This window comes from Vipera ursinii (genome assembly GCF_947247035.1).
Source record: "Vipera ursinii genome assembly, chromosome: 1".
Classification (NCBI taxonomy): Eukaryota; Metazoa; Chordata; class Lepidosauria; order Squamata; family Viperidae; genus Vipera; species Vipera ursinii.
The window spans coordinates 31,173,066-31,197,508 of NC_139512.1; the positions used below are offsets into that span (position 1 = coordinate 31,173,066).

Genomic DNA, 24,443 nt, shown 5'->3' on the forward strand with positions numbered 1-24,443 from the left:
ACAAATTTAAAAAAAAATATATTTGTCCCTACATAAATAAAACCCCAGTTAAAATAAGATGGCACTTATGGCACTTCCTGTAGTTAGGGCCCTTTGGTGGGATGTAAGAATTTATTTCCATACTCAAATTCATTCACACAACAAGAGGAACTCTACTTGATATGATGTATGAATTATGTTGTCAACCCTCTACCTTTTTCCTCAGTTTGACATGGAATAATATTTTGAAATTAAATAAAAATATTCACAAACAAGAAAATAAAAACTCCATAAAATGATGTAATCAGAGCACTAACCAACAAAGAGGTTCACATTTAGGCCTGAGTGAGTAGGTTTTGTCTCAGTGAAGCATTTCATGTTGCAAACATGACACAATTGTCCTTTTCAAGGTGATAATATAGTTTACAGCAGGGATCTTCAAACCTGGCCCTTTTATGACTTGTGCACTTCAACTCCCAGAATTCCTCAGCCAGCCTGGCTGAGGAATTCTGGGAGTTGAAATGCACAAGTCATAAAAGGGCCAAGTTTGAAGACCCTGGTTTACAGCATGTCACCTCTTTGTATTGCCTTGATCAGCTAATATAGTGCACATGCAAATATCTCTTTTAATTACTCAAAACTGTTATAGGAAGCATCAAATGGGAGTACACATACTTTGTGGGTACATTTTGAATTGGGGCTTACATACTTTCATAAGATATTACCAATTCAAAAGAGTACCAATCTCATAAAATGTCTCTGAGTGAACTGGCAAAAGAATGGACTTGGCATAAGGTGATAAAATTAAATTCCTTAAATTTTGCAGAAGTGTTGCAGAGCAGTGTTGTGCTATTCAGTTGCCCATTCTTCTTAATCATCTAAGATCAGTGCTTTTCAAAATTGGAAATTTTACAATATGTGGATTTCTACTCCCAGAATTCCTGAGCCAGCATGTTGCCAAGTTTGAAAAACACTGATCTAAGATCACTTGACACAGTTCATCAAGGAGAAAAATAGAGTGCTTGCTCCAAACCATTGTCCTGCCCTATTTCACATTCTCAATTTCTGAAAATAAATTCAAGCAATCAACAGAAATGAATAGTGATTCCCTACATTAAATTTTCTAGCACTCCTTTTACATGAAATATTAACCCCCATATTAACTTTGATACCCACATCAAGCTGGCTGATGCAGGTATAATGTAACCTAAAAGATGGTTGGGTAACATGGCTTATGAATTCCTTTCCAAATTCTACATAGCAGCTTCTGACTGGTTTGCAAGGTCAGGAGGTAAATGGGAAGTTTAAGCATTAATAACTGATTAATTAACCAAAACAAAGCATTAAGCAAGCAGAAGTGTTCCAATCCACCCCCAACAGCTTCTCCCATTGGGATGCACTGAGGAAAGAGGATGGGGCTTGCAAAGAGTTTGGCAAGAAAAGTGGACCTTATCATAGGTACTTTTTTGCCATGAAAGGCTGAAGTTCCATGTCAGAGAAGTCTTAGACTATGAATTGTCTGCACCTAAAAGTTGCTCTTAAGGGCAGAGCTGTGGTGACAGTGCACGCGTCCACTGTCAGAAGCCAAGTGGAGAAAGCATAGCCTTGTTAAAGACCAAGGGCATCACACAAGTTTAATTAAATGTGGAAATCTTCTACAGCAGGTTTGCTCAGTCTGAGATCTGACTGAGAAAAAAAATCAATCAACAATGGTTGGTGCAATCAGAGTTGTGAAGCCCAATCAAGTTCTTGTTTAAAACTGCAAAAAAACGTGTGGAGGCAGATACTCAAGAACATCTGTTTGGCTGCTGTGCATACAAGGTAACTCAGAAGCTGTGCAAGCTTGTTCTGGAGAGTGTTAATAATTGACAGTATTCTGGCACTTCTATTGGACTTGTGGGAGGTGGCTCCACTTGCAGTTAATTTTTGCAGTTAATTTTTCCTACAGTGACTGGGATCACAAGGCATCTACGAGGCATTGTAAGGAATTTAAAGTAGTGTTTTGGCTTCCTAGGTACTTGCTTCTTTCTTCATATATTTCAAGATATTTTGGTAGACAACAGGGTACCTCCTTTTATTTTATACACAGTAGCTGTTCAGTGTAGCTATGGAATAATTGTGGGATAATATCCCTGTACTATTAGGAGGTTCAGAATAAAGCACATGGTTTTGTCCATTCCCTGGCCATCAGCATTAATTTCCTGTAGTGGCTGTTCTGCTTACATACCAGCAGGATTGCTTTCAAGTAATTTCACATCTGTGAAGATGGGAGAAAGTGGAGGAGAAAGAAACCAGATGGCACTTTGCCAAGAGCTCCTTTAAGCAAAGAACTTGCTCTAACCTAAGCAAGAATTTAGAAATAATGCCAGTTAGAAAACAAATCTAATAAATCTCTGACTTGGCTCTGCCCAGACAATTTCTCACCTGCCAGAATTAAAGTAGGCCACTTGCCAATGAATTGGTATGAAATGTTCACAAAAGTACTTACTTCGATTTTTAAAAATAGTTAATCCAGGAGCTTTAATCACTGCTAGGTGAACTGTTTCTATAATGCTAAGGTTAGCAGTGCAACTATATCCGAGTTGCAAAAGCAACAGCAGCAATTCAGTAATTGTCCAGACACACATGTTTGGGATAGGCCAAAATTACTGTAAACCAGTTTAGGTTTTTTTTTTTGTGGGGGGGGGGACTTATAGCCGGAACAGGTGAAACATTTTTTAGCATTGGAAAGAAACATGCTTATGTGTTCAACTTCTTCTACTGTGGATTCAGAAATGGTAAAGGACTTAATTACAGTATTTCTAACATTTCTGATTATATTTTGCTGTGCTAAATCAGAAACTGGCAGGGGTAGAACTTGGCTTAAGTGTTATCAATTTGCAATGGTTCTATTCCTTATATTCTAAAAAAAATAAATCCTGAAGCTTCTGTGCTAAGCTTCTAAAGAAAACGGTTTGGAAATGTTAGAGACTAATGACACCAATTTTTTAAATAAATGCAAGGAAAATATGACAATATGACAGCCAACTGGTAGGTGGATCAGTTAGTCCCAATTAAACCATCTCTTCATTTTTTGGTTTTCTTGCTCCACATTTATCAAGTAAGCAAGCAAAATCAAAACTGATGCTTTTCTCTCCCACATCAAAATACACGATTCCAAGGTATATTTAGGAACAAGTGAGCTTAGGAACAGCAACCATTGGTGGCCACCAGAGGCACTTAAATTTGCAGAGAGGGGCCAAGTGCCAATGTGGGTGGGGATCAAAATCTTCATTGCTTGCTGCCAATGATCTAGTCTGAAGGCTCAGACAAGTTTCTTGTCTATGGTGGGTGGAGGTAGGAAAGAATGTGAGCACCTGGCGGCACTGACTCAGGGGTTCCTACCAGGTACAGCCATCATTAGAAATTCATCTGCAGTTCCACCAAGTAAATGTGTCACACTTGGGAAGAAGAAGGGAATAGGACTAGCAATGAATGGGAACCATAAGCATGGAAACATTGAGACAGAGTTATCGAGTGGGAGCTGTAAGCAGGTGTTAGTTTTTGTTATTGCAACAGGCCAGCTAAGCTCTCTGACCCTCAAAGACAGGGATGGAGCTATGACTGGTTTTTTTTATTCAACATGATCTGCCATGACATTTTGATAGTAGGGAGAACTTTTTCATCATGCAAGTGCTGTTGGTCTTACTATATTTTATTTATTTATTTATTTAATTGAATTTCTATACCGCCCTTCTCCCGAAGGACTCAGGGCGGTGTACAGGGCAATAAAAGTACTACATAAAAAAGTTAAAAGTAAAATTAAATTAATTTAGCCCTAACAATAAATAGTTAAAAATACCCCAAACCCTTAGACCAGGCCGGCCTGTTCAAATAAGTAGGTTTTCAGATCATGGCGGAAAGAGCGAAGGTCGGGAGCCATCCGGAGCTCAACCGGTAATTGATTCCAAAGGGCTAGTGCGCCCACAGAGAATGCTCTCCCCCTGGGGGCCGCCAGCCGACACTCTCTGACCGACGGCACCCTGAGGAGGCCCTGTCTGTGGGAGTGCACAGGACGAAGGGAAGATGACACCGGCAGCAGGTGCTCCCGTAGGTAATCCGGACCCATAGGACTATAGATTTTCAAAATTATTTTAAAAGACTATCTCAATACTACATCATAGTAAAATTTTTCACCTGGCATATAATGAAAAATCCAAATAAATACCCAAACTGCATACATAGAAAGAAGATTCTAAAGAGTCTTCTTGACAAAGAACAAGAAATCAATAACAAACAAGAATTCATATTACACAGAATGACAAAGTTTCTTCCAAATTCCAGAGATAACAGCAGTCACTGAAATTAATGCAATTTCCTAAATGACAAATTTCCTAAATGACAAATAACTATATAAGCTTCCTTGTACAGAGAGTTCCAGTGATTAAGTTTTACTGCAGAGAAAACTGGAGCAGCTATATCTAGAATTTGACCTACTTAACCTTCTTGTTTTAGACAAGCGGAGACCTTATAGACTAGAGATTGAATCCAGGGCACTAGTTGTATTCCATGACATATGCATGTATGCATATGCATGCTTACTCCAAAACTGATTAAAATACTTCTTATGAGCCTGAAGCCTTTTTTTATATTTTATTTCCAGTTCTGGCTTGTAGTACATGCTTAGTCCTATTTCGATGTTCTATGAAATCCAGAAATTTTAACCAGGTTTGTGTGCAAAATTCTGAATTGGGTTAATACAATAATTCACAGGGTCTGCACCCTCACTTCATGTTTTTAATCACTGTAGGATAGAAAGTTGCAGCAGGTTCAGCTTATTCCCAAGGTTGGAATACACCCCAAGAGGGGTAACGTTTAGGGCTACGCAGGGCCTCAGATCTGATTGTCCAAAAGTACTCTGGAAAATGCAGGGATGGGAAGACACCCACGCCTTTTCCCTGGGATTACTAGGAGCCGCTTTTAGGTGTTTCAGACGAGTATTACGTTTGTATTCCTATGTGCTCTGAATCACCTTCTAGAATAGACCTGCATAACTTGTAGAGGGGAAAAGGCCACATTGATAAATTAAAAATCTTGAGCCGAAAAGGAATACTAGGTGCACCAGTGATGTGGCATCTAGCAGTGATGGAGTCAGCAGTGGCGGTGAGGCATTAGAGCTGCTTGGCAGTGCATATTCTGGGCTGGTGGCAACAGTGGCGGTGAATTTATTGGTTTTAAAAAACATCAGCAGATTTCTTGGCAGACCGCATGGCCTTTAGACCTGTTTCAGAGATTGAGTCCAGGGCACTTCCCAGTTCCAATAAGGGCCTCATCTCTTTCTATGGGGGGTGAGTTTTTACTCCCCGTGGATAGGGCTCGCAACTTGGGAGTCCTCCTAGATTCACGGCTTACCCTGGAAGACCATATAGTAGCCGTGACTAGGGGGGCTTTCGCCCAGGTTCGCCTGGTGCGCCAGTTGCGACCCTATCTGGACCGGGATGCCCTGTGTACGGTCACTCATGACCTCTCGGTTGCACTACTGCAATGCTCTACATGGGGCTTCCCCTGAAGACCACTTGGAGGCTCCAACTGGTACAGAATGCGGCCACGAGAGTTGTCTTGGGAGTTTCCCAGTACTCTCATGTTACACTTTTGCTCCGCGAGCTGCATTGGTTACCAGTTGTCTTCCGGGTGAGATTCAAGGTTCTGGTAATGGTCTTTAAGTCCCTACATGGCATGGGTCTGGAGTACCTCGGGGACCACCTGCTGCCGGCGTCAACTTCCCTCCGCCCTGTGCGTTCCCACAGAGAGGGCCTCCTCAGGGTGCCTCCGGTCAGAGAATGTTGGCTGGTGGCCCCCAGGGGGAGGGCCTTCTCTGTGGGCGCTCTGGCTTTATGGAACCAGCTGCCGGTTGAGCTCCGGATGGCACCGGACCTTCGCTCCTTCCAGCGCGGTCTGAAGACCCATTTATTTGAACAAGCTGGCCTGGCCTGATGGGGGATGTTAGGGTTTTTAATGGGTTTTTATATTGTTACTGTTTTATCTGGGTGATTATTTAATTCTCTTTTAATTTTTGTATTTTCTATTTATATGTGCCCTGTTCACCGCCCTGAGTCCTTCGGGAGAAGGGCGGTATACAAATTTAATAAATGAAATGAAATGAAATGAAATGAAATTAGTAAAACCAGCATAGTGTTTTGCAACATTTTTGAGGACTAATAATTGGATGATTGTCTAAGCTTCTGTGGATGCAACTATATCTATTACCAGGGTCAGCACTATTTTCTGAAACAGACCCATAATTCAAAAGTGTGAATAGATCCCACTTAACTGACTGTTATGTAGCAACAGCACCTCTTAAAAATTGAGCAAACTCTGGGCAATGTCAGGAAAAAAAATGTGTTTATAGCTCCCTGCCAGTTTCTGACTCATGCTTTTGTTTGTTGCTATAGAACCAGCCACAAATCCATCAGTCGAAAGGCATGCTTTTGTCCAACTTTGTCTGAAAAATGGAAATTGAGGAAACAATACAAGAAGACTTAAAAAGGAAATGCCTACTTAGGCATCCAATCAAACCAAATCTTAAACTAAGAGTGAAAAGTATTTAAAGATGGGGGGAAAAGAAAGAAAGAAAGAAAGAAAGAAAGAAAGAAAGAAAGAAAGAAAGAATATATGGGTTTCCCTTTTTTCTTTTTAATCTTAGTTTTAGAAAAGGAAAAATGAAAAGTAATCTATAACATAGAAAGCATAGCATAACATAGAAAGCAGCTGATAACATTTATTACCGTTATTCTAAATATTTCTCAGAACAAAAAAAGCAGCTTCCAATTTCCTTCTGGCTTAACTGACAACCAATCAAAGGACACCAGTCTACCAAGCCTCTGAAGGGCTGGGATGTCACTGGTCTACTGAACCTCTGGATAGTGGCACGGCAGTATGCAACACTGAAACAAGCACACATTTGTCAAATTTCAATCCCATGGATTCTCACTGGATTCTGTAAGCTAGCTCATTTGAAATTACAAATTGTCGAATTTTTGGTTCAAAAGTATGAACTGTTTCACCCAGTTAAAGTTACAGACATGACAGTCTCAGTAGAATAGAGATAAGCTACTTGAGGGGGCTGATCAGTGTTTCGCATGCTGGCTGGGAAATTCTGGGAGTTGAAGTCCACACATCTTCAAGTGGCCAAGGTTGAGAAACACTGATCTAGATGAACAGATAAAGGTTCTTTTAGACACAGCTTTAACTTCCGGTTCTGAACTTCTTAATGGAATCTATCTTCTCTCCTACATTGGAGAAACAGTTAAGAATGGAATAAGATGGAATTGTGTGAAACATTAATTGTAGATATGGTTCTACAGTAAAAAGAATACACAATTAAGTTTTTTTCCTAGCATTTACCTGTTAATATAGATTTTGTACGAAAAGGGCTTGTTATGGTTTCATTTTGAAATAAAACTTTTTTTGAGCTTACAAACTTTCTACCAGAGTCATTGTTACGCATAAAGGGAAAAACTAACAGCTCTTTGTTGACCTTAGCTTCTGTTTCCCCAGATTTTTCTCTATGGTGTATTCCCAAAGTAACTTCTGAACCAAGCATATATCATTCTCTTGGGACAGTTTTATCAGGTCTATGTTTTGTCAGCTTTTTGACATTGGAGATGTTCTGCCTTTGAAGTCATCTTTCATTATCATATTTTTAAAAGTTTTTTTCTGTTAAAAATATAGATTGATATGTTATAAAAGCAAGAAATGAATTTAAAAAGTCATCCATCTGATGATCATATTATTCCTACAGGAAATGTATATGAAGAGCCAATTGAAATACTGAAGCAATATTGGATAATATATTTTCTCACTATTCAAAAGCCTTATGTATGTACAGTGGAGAAGCAGACTGTAGATCTTTTATACAGTGGTTCTGCTCTAAAATGACCTTCATCTTACACAGAAGGTAACGTGGTGAAGAAAAAGTTGAGAACCACTGAGGGTATTGCTGGAATCCATTTGATCTGAACAGCAATGTGATACAAACAGAATAAATGGTGAAAGAGAATTAATTCTGCAGCCCAAATTTTTAAAAATATCTTGTGCAACTTGCTTTTTTAGAAAATAAAATCCAGAAATACCAGAAATGCAGCTTTTATGGCTGCCCTGGAATTTTACTGCTGGCAGATTTTTTTAGTCAGGATGAGTAATACTATCTCACAGAAGCTTTTCTGTTGTCAAAAGGACAAGGAGATGTAGGTTATAGATGTTTTATTACTTCCTTACAGGTAGGTTGTACAATTGTACAATTTCAGTTTTACAGCATGTGTCTTAGACCTCTCCTACTTCTGGCGAGAATCCTATTTAAATCAAAGCAGCTAATTCTTCCAGGGCCAACATGGCCTGTGACCAGCATGGCTAATGTCATTACTTTGGAACAGACCTGCCCAACTTTTGACCCACAAAGATGAATACCATTCCCCAGCTGAATACAATGTCGCTTTTTCTATTAGCAGCTCCACACTAGCATCAGAAACAATTTTCTTGAGCCTCTGGAAGTCTGCCAGCCATAAAGAAATTTATTATTTAGTGCCTGGATTTATCACTTTATTTTATATAATTATCTTTTCTTTCCAGTAAAAATAGTGCCCCCAAATAAAATATAAATGCACAAATTATAATTAATCTTACAAAGTACCTGGAAATATTATTATTAAGATCTGTGTTAAAGAAAGAAAAAGCAGCTTCAATCAATTAAATTCTTTAAAATCAAAACCCTTTGATAAAGGAAACCACTTTGTTGGAAATAAAAGTATGGAGCTATCTGTCCCCCAACAATCAACTATTTTTTAAGCATGCTTCTGGTCTTCCTGTGTGCCACACACATATACATGTACACATCAAAGTAAATTAGGCAATGCAGAAGTAGGTAGATGAAAAAGGGGGAAAGTATTGGTATGTTCTTCTGTTCTCTTAAGCACATTTTAAATTACACAAGAATTAAATGCTGCAATCAGAACATATTATGTAATGTCAATATATTTTGTCCTTTCTTGATGTACGTAAGTTCCTTTTTGAGAAATCTCATTATTTTTGCCTCCACTTTTTACTTCCTGTCAACTGCATAGCAGCACAAATTGAAGCTAACCACTCCAGAAGAACTTGGAGAAGAAATTTATAGATATTTTTAATCTATAAAACCAAAACACCATCTCAACCTTCAGGGAGTTATGAGTGGAAATTGGGTTCTTGAAGAATATGGAAATTAGCTCAAACTATAGCACAAATTATGGAGAAAAGCCTTTCCTTAACGTGTCTTGTCTATTTGCTGATGCTTCCTCTGTTCTTCTCTGTTCATCCTACATTGTTTTATACCAATTAGCTTATTGATTTTTGCTTAATTTGGATATTCTTGAATGCTTTACTTTCCAAAGGCTGGAACACACTAAATAGCAAAGATTTAAAATATAACAGTACAATATTTAAATGTCCTGAGAAAGTTAATACTATATCAATCACTATTAAAAATACAGAATTTTATTTGTAAAAAGTAATTTATGCAATGTCTATGCAATAGACATTGCAATACAACTAAGTGTCTATGCAATACAACTAAGATGTCAGTCATATCTTATTCTGTAGCTAGGGAACTTTTCTCATGTGCCATTAATAAATGCACTCATGTAAGCTAAGGAAAAAGATATTTGTGGGTGGTCTTCAGTGATATATGTGAGGGGTCCCCTCATTTCAACCCTGAGCTACAAATATTCACCTAGTTATACTAGTTTTAGTATCTTAAATTAAATTATAGCAATTATTTTCACACTTGCAACTGAATACATATACTATTGAATGTCAGTTCATTCATTTCTGCTTTATTTTTTGCATTTCTTCTTTTTACTGATGAACCAACCTAATGATGCTATGTACTTTGCCCAGGGTGCTTTAAAGCTGGATGTACACTCAATTTAAGGTTTATGTTTATCCTGTGAATCATTCCATCATATAAACCTGAATCTAATATTAGCACCTTGTATGTATCAGCACTTTTTTACCCATAGAAAGAGGGATAGGTATTTATTACAACGTTGCAATTAAGAGCATGTGCTGAATACAGAGGAAGAGAAGCAAACATAAACAGCCTCAGAGAAGGATTATTACAAAAGTAAAAGGGACCAAGGTAGCAGAACATGCAGCATTCACCATTCCACTCTCAACAGTCAATTTTGAGTTTGGTTCCCATGTGGACACTTTAAATATGGACACTGTAAATTGCATAGTGCTCTTACATTTAATATGCACAGCAACTTCCTGGATCCTAATAATAGTCTTTGCTGCACATTATAACTCCCAGGATGTTCTTCCCTCCCATCCTGAATGGCTTTGGCAGAACTATGAAGATGATCGAAGTAAAGATAAAGTAACCTGTCTTGTGATGTGAGATATCCTTGTAATTTTTTTTACCATGATAGGGAAGTATTATTCCCATCTTCCAAGATGCTCCTCCAAATGTCTGGTCTAGTTTACAGCTTTGGGCTTTGCACTTGGCAATAACCACTGTTTTACTAACTTTGCTTTCTTTCAGACTACTCACTTCATTGGTTATGGTAGTGTTTCTCAGCCTTGGCAACTTTAAGGCAGGTAGACTTCAATTCCTAAAATTCCCCAGCCAGCCATGTTGCCAAATAAAAAATACTGGGTTATGGGCATGGAGAGGGTGGTGGCCTTTGATTCTATGGACTAAGTCATGTTGTGAAAAAAGAAGTGTTTCCTAAATAACCACCATTTGTACTCAGTCTGGACAAAAGCCTTGCTTGTACTCATAAAAGAAGATGCTTCTTGAAGCACCAGATGGTCTATAAGAATACAGTTGTCCATTATGTCTAATCTGCCTCCAAAAGGTATAAAGATGATGAGCCAGTGAAGGAGGCAAGGAAAGAAAACTGGCTTGAAAGGAGCACATGCAATTGTGAATGGACAGTAAGTGTTCAAGAAAACACTTGCTGGCATTCAAGTCCATTCTTGAAGGAGGGTATTTCTTTTTGAAAACCAGACTCATGGACAAGAAATCTCCATAGGTTTCCAAAAATTAGTTAAATGATCTACTTAAAGTATGGGTCCAGTGCTCTTCATCAATGACTTGGATGAGGGGATACATGGGGAACTCATCATATTTGCAGACGACACCAAGCTGGCAGGAATAGCCAACATTCCAGAAGATAGGCTTAAGATACAGAAGGACTTGAACATTAGGTGCTATCTAATGAAATGAAATTCAATGGTGAAAAAAGTAAGCTTCTACATTTAGGCAAGAAAAATCTAATGCACAGGTATACTATAGGTGGTACCTTGCTCAATAGTAGCAACTGTGAGAGGCATCTTGGAGTCCTAGTGGACAATCACTTAAATATAAGCCAGCAGTGTGCTGCAGCTGCCAAAAAAGCCAATACAGGCTGCATTACCAGTGGGATAGAATTAAGATCATGTGAAGTGTTAATAGCACTTTACAATGCTTTGGAATACTGCATCCAGTTTTGGTCACCACGATGTAAAAAAGATGTTGAGACTCTAGAAAGAGTACAGAGAAAAGCAACAAAGATGATTAGGAGACTGGAGACTAAAACATATAAGGAACGGCTGCTGGAATTGGGCATGTCTAGTTTAATGAAGAGAAGGACGAGGGGGGACATGATAGCAATGTTCCAATATCTCAGGGGCTGACACAAAGAGGAGGGACTCAAGGTATTCTCCAAAGCGCCCAAAGGCAGGACAAGAAGCAATGGATGGAAACTAATCAAGGAGAGGAGCAACCTAGAACTAAGGAGAAACTTCCTGACAGTTAGAACAATTAACCAATGGAACAATCTGCCTCCTGAAGGGGTGAATGCTCCAACACTGGAAGTTTTTAAGAAGAGACTGGACAGCCATTTGTCTGAAATGGTATAGGCCAGGGGTCAGCAACCTGAAACAGTGAAAGAGCCACTCGGAACCGGTTCCCTCACAAAAGGAAAAACTGGGAGCCGCAAAAAATGTGTGCACATGCACATACATGCGCGCATGTACAGAACAGGGTTTGACTGAAGAGTGGAGCCAAGGCGAGATATGCACCTACCCTGCATATTTGAATTGATTGGTTGAACTTTTTTAGTCCCACTTTTTTTTTTTGGACTGCACATGGCAGAGGACTGGGAGCCGCAGGAGACGGCTGAAAGAGTCGCAGGTTGCAGACCTGTGCCCTATCCACATCCAACTAGCTCCAATCAAATAAACTAAAGTTAGGTATAACTTCAGAAAACTTTACTGAAACAAGATAACAGTCATTCTCATAACAGCTGGAATTCTTACTTTACAAAAGGCTAGAAAGTTAACATCATATCAATCAGAGGGTTAGAAACATGAACTAGACTGAATTTTCCTTCTCTTATTCTTTCTTCATTTCCTAATCAACAATGTTGCCAGTTTTCTGAAGTTATACCTAACTTTAGTTTATTTGATTGGAGCTAGTTGGATGTGGATAGGGCACAGGTCTGCAACCTGCGGCTCTTTCAGCCGTCTCCTGCGGCTCCCAGTCCTCTGCCATGTGCAGTCCAAAAAAAAAAAAGTGGGACTAAAAAAGTTCAACCAATCAATTCAAATATGCAGGGTAGGTGCATATCTCGCCTTGGCTCCACTCTTCAGTCAAACCCTGTTCTGTACATGCGCGCATGTATGTGCATGTGCACACATTTTTTGCGGCTCCCAGTTTTTCCTTTTGTGAGGGAACCGGTTCCGAGTGGCTCTTTCACTGTTTCAGGTTGCTGACCCCTGGCCTATACCATTTCAGACAAATGGCTGTCCAGTCTCTTCTTAAAAACTTCCAGTGTTGGAGCATTCACCCCTTCAGGAGGCAGATTGTTCCATTGGTTAATTGTTCTAACTGTCAGGAAGTTTCTCCTTAGTTCTAGGTTGCTCCTCTCCTTGATTAGTTTCCATCCATTGCTTCTTGTCCTGCCTTTGGGCGCTTTGGAGAATACCTTGAGTCCCTCCTCTTTGTGTCAGCCCCTGAGATATTGGAACATTGCTATCATGTCCCCCCTCGTCCTTCTATTCATTAAACTAGACATACCCAATTCCAGCAGCCGTTCCTTATATGTTTTAGTCTCCAGTCTCCTAATCATCTTTGTTGCTTTTCTCTGTACTCTTTCTAGAGTCTCAACATCTTTTTTACATCGTGGTGACCAAAACTGGATGCAGTATTCCAAAGCATTGTAAAGTGCTATTAACACTTCACGTGATCTTAATTCTATCCCACTGGTAATGCAGCCTGTATTGGCTTTTTTGGCAGCTGCAGCACACTGCTGGCTTATATTTAAGTGATTGTCCACTAGGACTCCAAGATGCCTCTCACAGTTGCTACTATTGAGCAAGGTACCACCTATAGTATACCTGTGCATTAGATTTTTCTTGCCTAAATGTAGAAGCTTACTTTTTTCACCATTGAATTTCATTTCATTAGATAGCACCTAATGTTCAAGTCCTTCTGTATCTTAAGCCTATCTTCTGGAATGTTGGCTATTCCTGCCAGCTTGGTGTCGTCTGCAAATATGATGAGTTCCCCATGTATCCCCTCATCCAAGTCATTGATGAAGAGCACTGGACCCATACTTTAAGTAGATCATTTAACTAATTTTTGGAAACCTATGGAGATTTCTTGTCCATGAGTCTGGTTTTCAAAAAGAAATACCCTCCGCGGGTTGCAGACCTGTGGTATAGGCTTTCCTGCTTAAGCAGGATATTGGACTAGATGACCTCCAAGGTCCCTTCCATCATCATCATCATCATTTCTGTACTGCCTATCAGAGCAAAGCATTTCCAAGACAACTTACAAAAAGTAAATATATGATGTATCTGAATTGAAGATGGATTGGCAATAAATTGATCTTCATAGGCTTATTTGCTGAGTCTGTAGTTGATTTTTTTAATGGCATTTCTCATATTTGATGGAATATGCTCTGTCTCCAAACACTACAATTTATCTACCACCAAATAACCTCTATTAACTGCAGAACTGCAGCACATATTGTAACTTCTTCCTTAGCTGCATAATACAGGTAGAACTCAATTTATGACCAAAACTGGGGCTGAAATTTCTGTGGCTATGTGATGCAGTGATTACATAAGTGGGGCTTGATTTTGTGATATTTTTGGCTGGGGTTGTTAAGTGGCTTTCCCCATTGATTTTGCCTGTTGGAAGTTAACTGGGAAAGTTGCAAATGGCAAACACACGACCCCAGAACAGTGAAATAGTAAAAGAGCCTTGGTGGAGCAGTGGGCTAATGCCTCCTTAAGTAACACCAGCTGCCTGCAATTAGTGCAGGTTCGAGTCCCACCAGGCTCAAGGTTGACTCAGCCTTCCATCCTTCCGAGGTAGGTAAAATGAGGACCCAGATTGTTGGGGGCAATTAAGCTGACTTTGTAATAATGCCACTTGGGGGTGTGTGAAAGCCCTAATAAGCAGGCATATACATAGAATGAAGGCTACTGCTAAGCTTGTAAGCCGCCCTGAGTCTTCGGAGAAGGGCGGGATATAAATGGAATTAAAAAAAATAAATCTTGGTGAAGCTGTTTGCTTCTTCCAGCCAAATCTAATGAAGAGGCCAACTGACATTTCAGAAAGTCATATGGATGCGAGGGTTTCACTTGTTGACTTTATACTAACAATGACTGCATTGTTAATATATGAATTAATGCACCAAATTTAAATGGGGCAGAGATGCAGGAACTCAACCATACTACAAACTCAGCAGAGTTAATATTTGCAGATTGGAATGGTAAGTATTAGGACTGACCATTGTATTTGCTACCTTGCAATATTAACCCAGCTACCACTCCTTTTGTTCTTAGACATAATGCTGGAAATGTGGAGAGTGATAATTTCAGTTCATCAACTGGAATAGCAGTCTGGACTTGGGATTGCGTTGGTGCTCCCTGTTTCTGTGAAACACATTTTAAACTAGTTTAATGAAGAGAAGGGTGAGGGGTGACATGATAGCAGTGTTCCAATATCTCAGGGGCTGCCACAAGAGGGAATCAAGCTATTTTCCAAAGCATCTGAGGGCAGGACAAGAAGCAACAGATAGAAACTAATCAAGGAGAGAAGCAACCTAGAACTAAAGACAAACTACCTGATAGTTAGAACAATTGACCAGTGGAACAGCCTGCCTCCAGAAGTGGTGAATGCTCCAACACTGGACGTTTTTAAGAAAAGACTGGACATTTGTTCAAAATGGTATAGGGTTTCCTGCCTGAGCAGGGGGTTGGGCTAGATGACCTTCAAGGTCCCTTCCAACTACTACTACTACTACTACTACTATTATTATTAAACTTTTATTCATAAAACATGAAACTCAGTCAACTGAACACTCGAATTGACTGGCACTAATGGTTGACATGGGTTGCTGCCAGCATCCTAGGTATCAACCAGGTATATCCTTAAAATGTAAGATGTTCTGAATAGCGCAGTTTTTTGTAGGTTTGCTGGAGCTATTGCAGGAAGCTGCAATTTCTTGATGTATTTTACAAAGTTTCTATTATTATTATTATTATTATTATTATTATTATTATTATTATTATTATTATTATTATTATTATTATTATTATTACCAGAGTGGTAGTTTTGATCTATAAAGTTTCCACAGCCTCAGAAGTTAAGCTCTCAATTCAACAACTCATGGTCCTTATTTATCCTTATTTATTCATCCTAAGGAATAATCTATATTGTCCCCATTTAGCAGCCACTATGGAAACCAACAACTTAGTTGTTAAAGAAAGGGCAGCTAAGTGAAACAGTGACTGTGCTTCTGATTATACATTAGGTCTCCTTTATTTTCCAGACCTGCAAAGGTTGCCAATGTGAGGATTAGTTGCAAAGTTAATTTTTTTATTACTATTGTAATTGGGGTAACCACTGCAGATGTTTGCTGTATGAGGTAATTACTAAACAAAGGCTACCTGATGATACAGGCCCACTTTCCAAGCTAAGCCTAGCCCACCTGTCTGAATATATTTTAATTTTCTATTGAGATTCCTCAAATCCCAAATTTGGATGTACAGAAATAAAATGTTGATCTCATTGTTTGGAATAAGAACTGAACTAACAAGATGAATAATATATTTTAAACTGTTTTCCGCTGTCAGAGAAGTTAGAAGAACAGTTCCAGAGGAAACATTTGTCAACCTTCTTTCCAATCTAATGCATTAAACAAGAAAAGTCGTTGCAGTGCACACTGGAATGTTGCCATCTTTACTGAACTACTTTTAAGGAGTGACTGAGATAATCTGCCACACTTTACTGAGAGAACATTAAATTAAACCCTCCAGCCAGAGAACTGAATTTTCTTTATGAAACTGCCATACCAAAAACAGTTAGCAACCCACCCTGCCCCGGATATCAAAGAAGCCAGCTTTATCAGTTACTCAACTACCTCACCCCAAAATTAAATACCAAAATAAATACAGCTTGCAAGAAGTGTGAAGGTGGATTGTTATTCTCAGGACAAATCTTCTTCAGGGGCCTGTCTGACAGACACAGCAGGGAGAGAATTTGATGAATGTCCAGCTCAAGAGACATGGGGGCTAAACCACCTGGAGAAAGGCACTGTCATTTGGGGATATTTAATTGTTTAAAATATTTACAGAGCCACCAATCTTATAACCAACTCTGGGCAACTCCCAATCAAAAGTTAAAGCAACATTAAAAGCCATATTAAAATTGTAAAACCAACACATTGAAAACAAAAACCTGGCACCAAGTCATACTTCTGATGTGTAGTCACCTAATCTTATCCTAGTATTTGGGAGAAAAGCCAGATCTCCAAAGCTTTAAGGGAGGCTGGGAAGGTAGAGCTTTGCGAAACTTTGGGAAGAGTGTTCCATAGGGCAGGGGCTGCCACAGAACAGGCATGCTTCCCAACTCCCATTAGATGGCAATATTCAGGGAAAGGGACTAGGAGCTTGCCCATCTTATATGACCTGGTAGGATGGATAGATGTTCTCAGGAAAAGGATTTGCAGATAATCTGGCCGTATGCCATCTAGGGATTTAAAGGTGATGACCAGCACTTTGAACTGCATCCAGAATGAAACTGGAAGTCAGAACAGCTCATACACAAAAGTGTTTACACGAGCAAACCTAGGGCCCTCCATTACTGCATTCTGGACCAGTTGAAGTTTCTGAGTGGCTTTCAGGGGCAGCCTCATGTAGTAATTGAAACAGAATACCTCAACCTAGGAGGTTAGCTCAGCCCCTTGAATCATTTAGGAAACTAAAAGGATTGTAGAATCAGTCTTTTTTCCTAAAGCATTTGGGGAGGAAGGCTTAACTGAAGCTGGCAACCAATGTAGTTGTAACTCTGGATAGATTCTTAAGGTTGTTTTATTGGAAGTATATTGTGAGCGGCCTGGAGTCATATGAGTAGGTGGCATATAGATATTAAACAAATAAACAAACAATAAAGCTTGTGTGATACCTTCAGCAGCAATTTTTAATAAAATCAAGGAGTTATTAATGGGGGAGTTGATTTGTAAACTTGACTCTGTGCTGAATTGCTGCAAAGGACAGCATTTGAAGTAGCAATAGAGTCACTGTTAAAAAAGCCAGTTTGTGGTAAGGCCTCAGGGTAGAAACCAGGAAATTCTGGATTCTAGTCCCACTTTAGGCACAAAGCCTTTTAAATTGTTGGTGGATCTGTAAATCCTAAATCTCCATTGGTAACAATTTCTTCCCTTTAATTGTTTCAACATCATCAAAATGAAACAAATTTAAAAATGGGATTTGTCCGTAACTAGTTATACTCACCTAAGCTTTTTTAAAGTTTTAAAGTTTGTCAAAGCTCTTGATAGAATGGCACCTGCCAGGCCTTCCTAAGGTGGGTGCTTCAAAAGTCCAAAAAAAATCTCTGCTGCAAAAGCCCAGTTGACCACTAGAGGCCAGCAAAGAGAGTGTTCTTTGTTGCCATGTAATGATCTGGAGCTTTACTGCCTAGAGATAATAATACTGTAATCCTATTGTATGGAATGAACCACAAATGTGAAAAGTCCTGCTGTTAAGAGAAGCTGAACTCACAAGTTCTGAAGGGCCTCTTGTGTTCTAAGTTAGCTTGGCCAAGAATCTAATTTAACACACCCATTTGTTATTTGTTTTAAAAGGAGCATCCTCTATATACCCCTGTCACAACTTTGCTTGATTAAACCACTATTGCTATTTCTTATTATTTCCTTTATCAGGTTCTTTGACGTCTAACTGCTGCATGATTACCTCACTTGGCTGGCTGCTATCTATTTCACTGGCTTAAAAAGTTCAAAGAGAGAAAAAACTGGGGAATGAAAGGAAGAGGTTGGTTTATGGATCTTGTACCAGGATCTTGAATTCTTCCAGAAGATGTGACTTAGAAAACTGAAGGCATTCTAGTAGCCTATGAAAAAACTCACCCTGATAAAAACAATCATGTACTTGATACCATAAATTAACAGAAACATAAATTAAGATTGTGCAGCGGTACAGCATAGAAGGGCAAATTTCTTCAGCTGCAGAAGGTGAATCCAAGAAAAAAAAATCATAGGATTTTTTTTATGATATTCCTGACAGGAGTGTGCACTCTGAATCACTCTAAATCTGGGTCTCTGCACAGCCTCTGAACTTATATCTTCTGCATATAATTAAAGTGGGATAATTACTCTTTATAGATGCTAAATTCTGGTTGGCTGGTTTTCCACTGATATTTTGCTTGCAATATGGCAAAGCAGAGAAGGAGCTGATGTTCACAATCACAGGTTATAGTTGTAACATAATGTTCTCTGTCAACTCAAGCCCTCACCAGATGTATCCATCCACATTAATATGTATTATAACAGAAAATATATTGACACTTCTGGCTGACTTCCTCAAAATAGTTACAAGTTATATGAGACAGGAAATAGAAATGCAATAATTACACAATCAAACAGTCCAATTATTACTATAAAATACTTTACTGAATGCAAACTGACATGTTATTATTAAATTTTTGTAAAAAACTAGCTAAAGAAAGCCACAGGGTGTCCGGCTCTTTATCCTTCAGAAGGTAGAAAAGACGGAAGAGGTATGAATAATATTCTAATAATCAGATAGTAACAAGCTCTGTTCTTACAATATATGCTTATATATGGTTGACTTAAGCATAGTTTACTCAAATAATCAAGTTTTCTGAAGTTGTAAGACATAGTGAACTCAAAACACATGGGCTAACTGAAAATGTTAGGGTAAAATATGACTGACAATATCTCCACTCATGTTGGGTAGTTTGTATCTGCTGTATTATCCTAAAGATATTTATTGTATAGTACTCAAGCTTTTTTAATGTATACATAGGCATTCAACCAGAATGCAACAAGTGAAAATTTAGGTTATTTCCTCATGTTTCCTTTCTTGCTTTCCGTTCTTGCATGTATCTTCAGACTTTTAATAAAGTCAGCTGATCAGGAGAACTTGTCATCTGGTTTGATGCATGCTCAACTACATTTAGCAACACTGTAGGGGTATAAACAGGTGAAGATACTACCTGTTTTATGTCCATTTACTCAGAAGAAACTTGCACGGCTTGCAATGAAACTCCCAAATTAGCATGTGTAAAACAGTTGCTGCAACCCTTTACACTGCATGTTAACATGGATATCAATATCACTGATTTAACAGGACTTACTCCTGTTAGAAGAGCAGCCCTATAGACATATTTTACATAGTGATACTTAAACAGTCACATTTAGTGTTAAAACTAATCCTGTAGATCTTTTATAGCAATCTGCTCTAATAATATTTCTAATCACATCCATTCATTTAATTGCACAGTATGCAAGTTCCAATTATCGTCTCTTAACAGGAGCTAGGAAGGAGATGGAACATTTTTGTCTTCCCTGTGTTTGTGGTCTCCAAGTCCAGCAGCTCCAGCCAGCATGGCCAACAATCAGGGGTGACAGAATGTATACCGGTAGTAAATCAGGAAGATCACACATTCTTCATTCTCTGATCCAGAATTTATATAGTTTGAACATCAGTAAATCAGAACATCAGTACCCAATGAACAGAGTGCAAATATTTTTATTGAAAAATGCCATCAATGTTTCTTCTACCAGATCTGCAATTGTAATCATAACCAGCCATGAGATTTGTTGTATTTATTTGTGCAATCTTGTGCAAATACTTAGTTATAAGCCCCATTAAAGTCATAGGACTTGCTTCTGAATAAACACTGATGCAGTTGCATAACATCTCAGTTTGTCCAGTGAAATGAATGAGCCTACTGTATAAGGCTATACTCCTTCAAACAATTATCTGTGAGTAAGCCCTGTAGCAGACCTGTTTTTGAGTAGGCATTTTGGAATTTCTCTGTTATAATTCTATTTACAAGAAAGTCAATGCCATTCAGTTGAATGGGATTTCTGAGCTAATATCTGAATAAAGCAGGCTTTGCAAATGCCTAGTTCTGGATCATTTCCAGTAAGCTAAAATTTATTGCATAAATTGGTATCACATGTTTGAGTATTGCACACAGTTGTTTTTAAAACTGGGAGTGACTGTCTGCAGAGAAGATCAAAATAGAAGATGGCAATGATTAATTAAGATTGACAGGTATAAAGAATGTAAATCTGACAGTTCTTGCATTAGAAATATTTGGGGAGTCATTGCTTATAACTCCAGAAAATAAGACAGTGTTCTGATTACTGTGTGGATGAGCCAGAGGATATGTAAGTCACTTGGTTAATGGAGGTACAGTACTCTCTTTGGGGAGATGTGTATGTAGGCTGTCTGCATACAGAACCAGCTTTTGCTTGTCCAGGAGATCCAGGATTCCAAGTACAAGCAGACAACACCTTAAGTGCCTGGAAAACTACTGCAGATGAGCATAAATCAACCATGGCCATGGTGAATAGGGAACACATGTCATGGAATCATCTTAGGGAAAACTGTAGCTAGGACACACCTGAGTTAGAGGGAGGATTGATCTGACTGAGGGTAATATTTTTTTTTTCTCCTGTGGGTTTGGATGAAGTAGTATTTCTCAATCTTGGCAATGTCAAGATGTGTGGACTTCAACTCCTAGAATTCCCCAGCCACCTACATCTTAATGTTTTTTGAAGGAGAAAACTTCGCAAAGCAAAGTGACTATGTTGCAGCCACACCTGCCACAGCCACTCTGTCTCAGAAGTTCTCTGTCTTCAGCAAGCTGTTGCAAAAGGTACAGTGGCACTTTTCTAGAGCTTGATAAGAGCTGCTCATTTCTGTGGAAGAAATGGGTGCAGGGATGTGGACTCTGCTATAGGTGGGATTTAGGACTACAGGATATTGCAATTAAGAATCAAGTTCGTCCTTCATTTTTTGAAATGTGTTCTGTGCACAGTATGCTTCCACATAGTAATAGGGGTCATTCACACCACAGTATTCAAAATGACTAGCACTGACTTTTGCATTCAGTAATAGGGGCTGATCTAGAAAAGACCAAATGTGATAAATGAGCTTCATAGCAGAGCCCAAATTCCAGACTAAGTATTGTTTCACTCTTCTGCACACTGAACTGTCTCAGAAAATTACCACAAAGAAATTTTGGAAGGATGGTGCCCAGAACCAACTGGGTCAGGTTCAATAATAGGTCTACATACAAGAGACTTGGGAAATTCTTAATTCCTAAATTCAAGAGAAACGTATTTGACAGGAGCTAACTTACTGCACCGTTTTGGACTGCAACTCCTTCCAAACCTCAGTTTAAAAAAACCTCCACCCCAGAACAATTTCAATAGCGTGCATCTTTTAAAAATGTTTTTAATCCAACAAGTCTAATTTCTAAACTACTAAGGGGTAGGTGCACGTTATCCCTCTATGATCTTTCTAGCTTTTTCCCTCCTCCAGCACTGTAAAACTTAAGGGTGGGTGTGCCTCTGGTTCTCAGTTGGCATCTCTGGAGCGCTTTACAATCGGACACGCTGCGTTCTTTAGCATGCGTTTTGTACGCGGGCACACTGCTTTTGCTATAAATCCCATGCATCAAGAAATACATATTTTAAATGTTCATCTTGGTTTGCAATCTGGTGAAAATCGTTCCCCAACAACATAAGGGTTGGGGGTGGCAGGGAGGGAAGGAGGGAGAGAGACTGAGACATATCCCCCTCCACAAATGACCCCAGTTTATATACAAAATTGAAAAGTTGTTCTGAAGTTGCAAGACCTCAAGGCATGCTAATCCCAGAGCAGCCCCTCCCTTTTCCAAGCACTTTAGCAAAAACTGTCGCACAGGAGTTGAACCAAACGAACCTGGTTGCTACCGCCTGATGAGTGCTGATGAGTGGGGGGGAATTTCTTCTCCCGTCCAAACCGCGCAGTCCTCGCCGCACTCGGTGGCGGTTCTTGCAGCCCGCGGAAACCCAATCTTTGCTGCAGGAAGACCACAGCTGGACTGCTTCCTTCAAGTTGGAGCCACTTACGGGTCTTGTGCCGAGGGTGAGTCACCCTCCGCCATAGAGGAAGGAGGCTGGGGCGATGACTGTCAAGACGGACTCTTGCCTACATTTGCAAGCACCAATGTCGAGGCAGGGGTGGAGAGAGCGGGAGGGAGAGAAGCAGGGATCCCCGTGGCTGCGACGGCGAGGGCAAAACAAATGTCTCTTTTCCCGGGATTCATTTCAAGTCTTGCCTGGGGCCGATGAGTCATGAACACACTTCTCTCTCTCTCTCTCTCTCTCTCTCTCTCTCTCTCTCTCTCTCTCTCTCTCTCTCTCTCTCACACACACACACACACACACACACACCCATTCGCATAAAGCAGATCCACACAAACAGTTATTACAAGAAGCGCAGAGTTGCTTTACACTTTTACCAAAAATCTGAGACTTTCAAAGATAAAGAGGTTTCTTCCGTTTTAAAAAGTCACTTTAGCAGCAGCCATTCTGGAATGCAGGAATACAGGCTCGCTCCCTCTCTGGCCTGCTTTTACCTGCTGCGGACTAGTCCCATTTCACTAGCACAGTGCAGATGTCCCAATCACACCTATCCTAAAAATGCAAACGTGCTTAGCAGTGATGAGTCCTTAAGCCGCTGCTTAAGTGACAGATGTCTTATGAATTAGCTGCATGCATTTCTTGAACAGAAAGGCAAAAATGTTTTGGTTTCACAGCTCCATCTCAATGTAGCCATGGTTAAGTCCCCAGGAATGCCAGTCATTGAATAAGTTTGTTGCCCCTAAGTTAAATTCCTCGCGCGGTCAATAACATCTTGCATGTTTGAACCCAGTGCTTTCCACCTTAGCAACTTTGAGATGAGTGGACTTCAACTCTTAGAATTCCCCATCCAGTCAGTTTAACCAAACTTGTTTTCTTGTGACCAGTTTCTACCTGTGACCTTTAAGCAATTGTAATTTTAATAATTGTAAACAGCATTTTTTTTACTACCGGTATATCCCAGGTCCTGGCAAATATCTTGGTCTTCCCATTTATTTTTGAATTTATACGGCTGCCCATCTCAGTTCAGTGACTCTGGATGCTAACAGTGCATAAATAATATAACAAGATAAACAATATTATAATGCAACGAGACTCCTAATAAACTATCTCACAGCTCATCACTGTCCATCCTGGCCCTATTCCCTGACAGAAAACCAAGACGTCAAAACCTAACAGGCTCAGGACCAGCAGAATCTCAGGGGTGGATAGTGCTCTCTTGAATTGGGCAGCATTTCCTCCAGTTTGGCTAAAAAGTTGTGAACTGGTACCCATCATGTTCCTTGTTCTCTTAGTAGAAAACCAACTAAGCCAGACATGTCAAACACAAGGCCCGGGGGCCAGATCCGGCCCGTGAAGTGGTTTCATGTGGCCCGTGAAGCCATGCTGGAAACAGTGAGGGAACGGCCCCCACTGCCTTGGCCCTGGCCCAGAGACCCTCCTTCTGCCAGAGACCCTCAGATCTGTCCCACTCCTGCCCAGGCCCCCATAGGCACCCTTCATGCGAACGATGTAGAGCTGGCCATGCCCACCCAGTAGTCTATATGCACTTTAGCCACGCCCACCCAGTAGGCCATGCCCACCCAGGCCACACCCACCTGGCCCCCTGAGGGCAACCGCAATGCTGATGCGGCCCTCAATGAAATTGAGTTTGACACCCCTGAACTAAGCAATAGGTCCAATGTAACTACATAGTAAACAGTCCCTTATGCCAGTGAGAAAAAAGCTGAGGAATCATGTCAAGGCATTAGAGTGTCTTGACTTCAGGAGTAGAGCAGAAGCTCAGCAAGCCAAGAAGGAGGATTAGGAGTGAATGAGAAATTACTTTGCTTGAGAGGCAACACACAAAACTGTCTTCACAACAATTCCTTTGACATAGGAACTAATCTGATTAAAACCTGAAATTAATCAGTAAAATGTGAAAACATATGTTGGAAGCCCTTCAGTCTGAGGGCACATAAGATGATAGTTATTTGAAATAACAGAGTTGGA

General features: G+C 39.8%; 1 protein-coding gene across 1 annotated transcript in view; it reads right to left on the bottom strand.

Moving 5' to 3' along the window:
* The window catches only part of AHNAK2 (AHNAK nucleoprotein 2), a 64,992-nt gene extending 42,487 nt beyond the window's left edge, over window positions 1-22,505 (bottom strand). Inside the window, exon 1 of the mRNA XM_083353168.1 lies at window positions 22,270-22,505. The gene's annotated coding sequence lies outside the window, so the exon portion shown is untranslated. The remainder of the gene's footprint in view (window positions 1-22,269) is intronic.
* Between the last annotated feature and the right edge of the window lie 1,938 nt (window positions 22,506-24,443).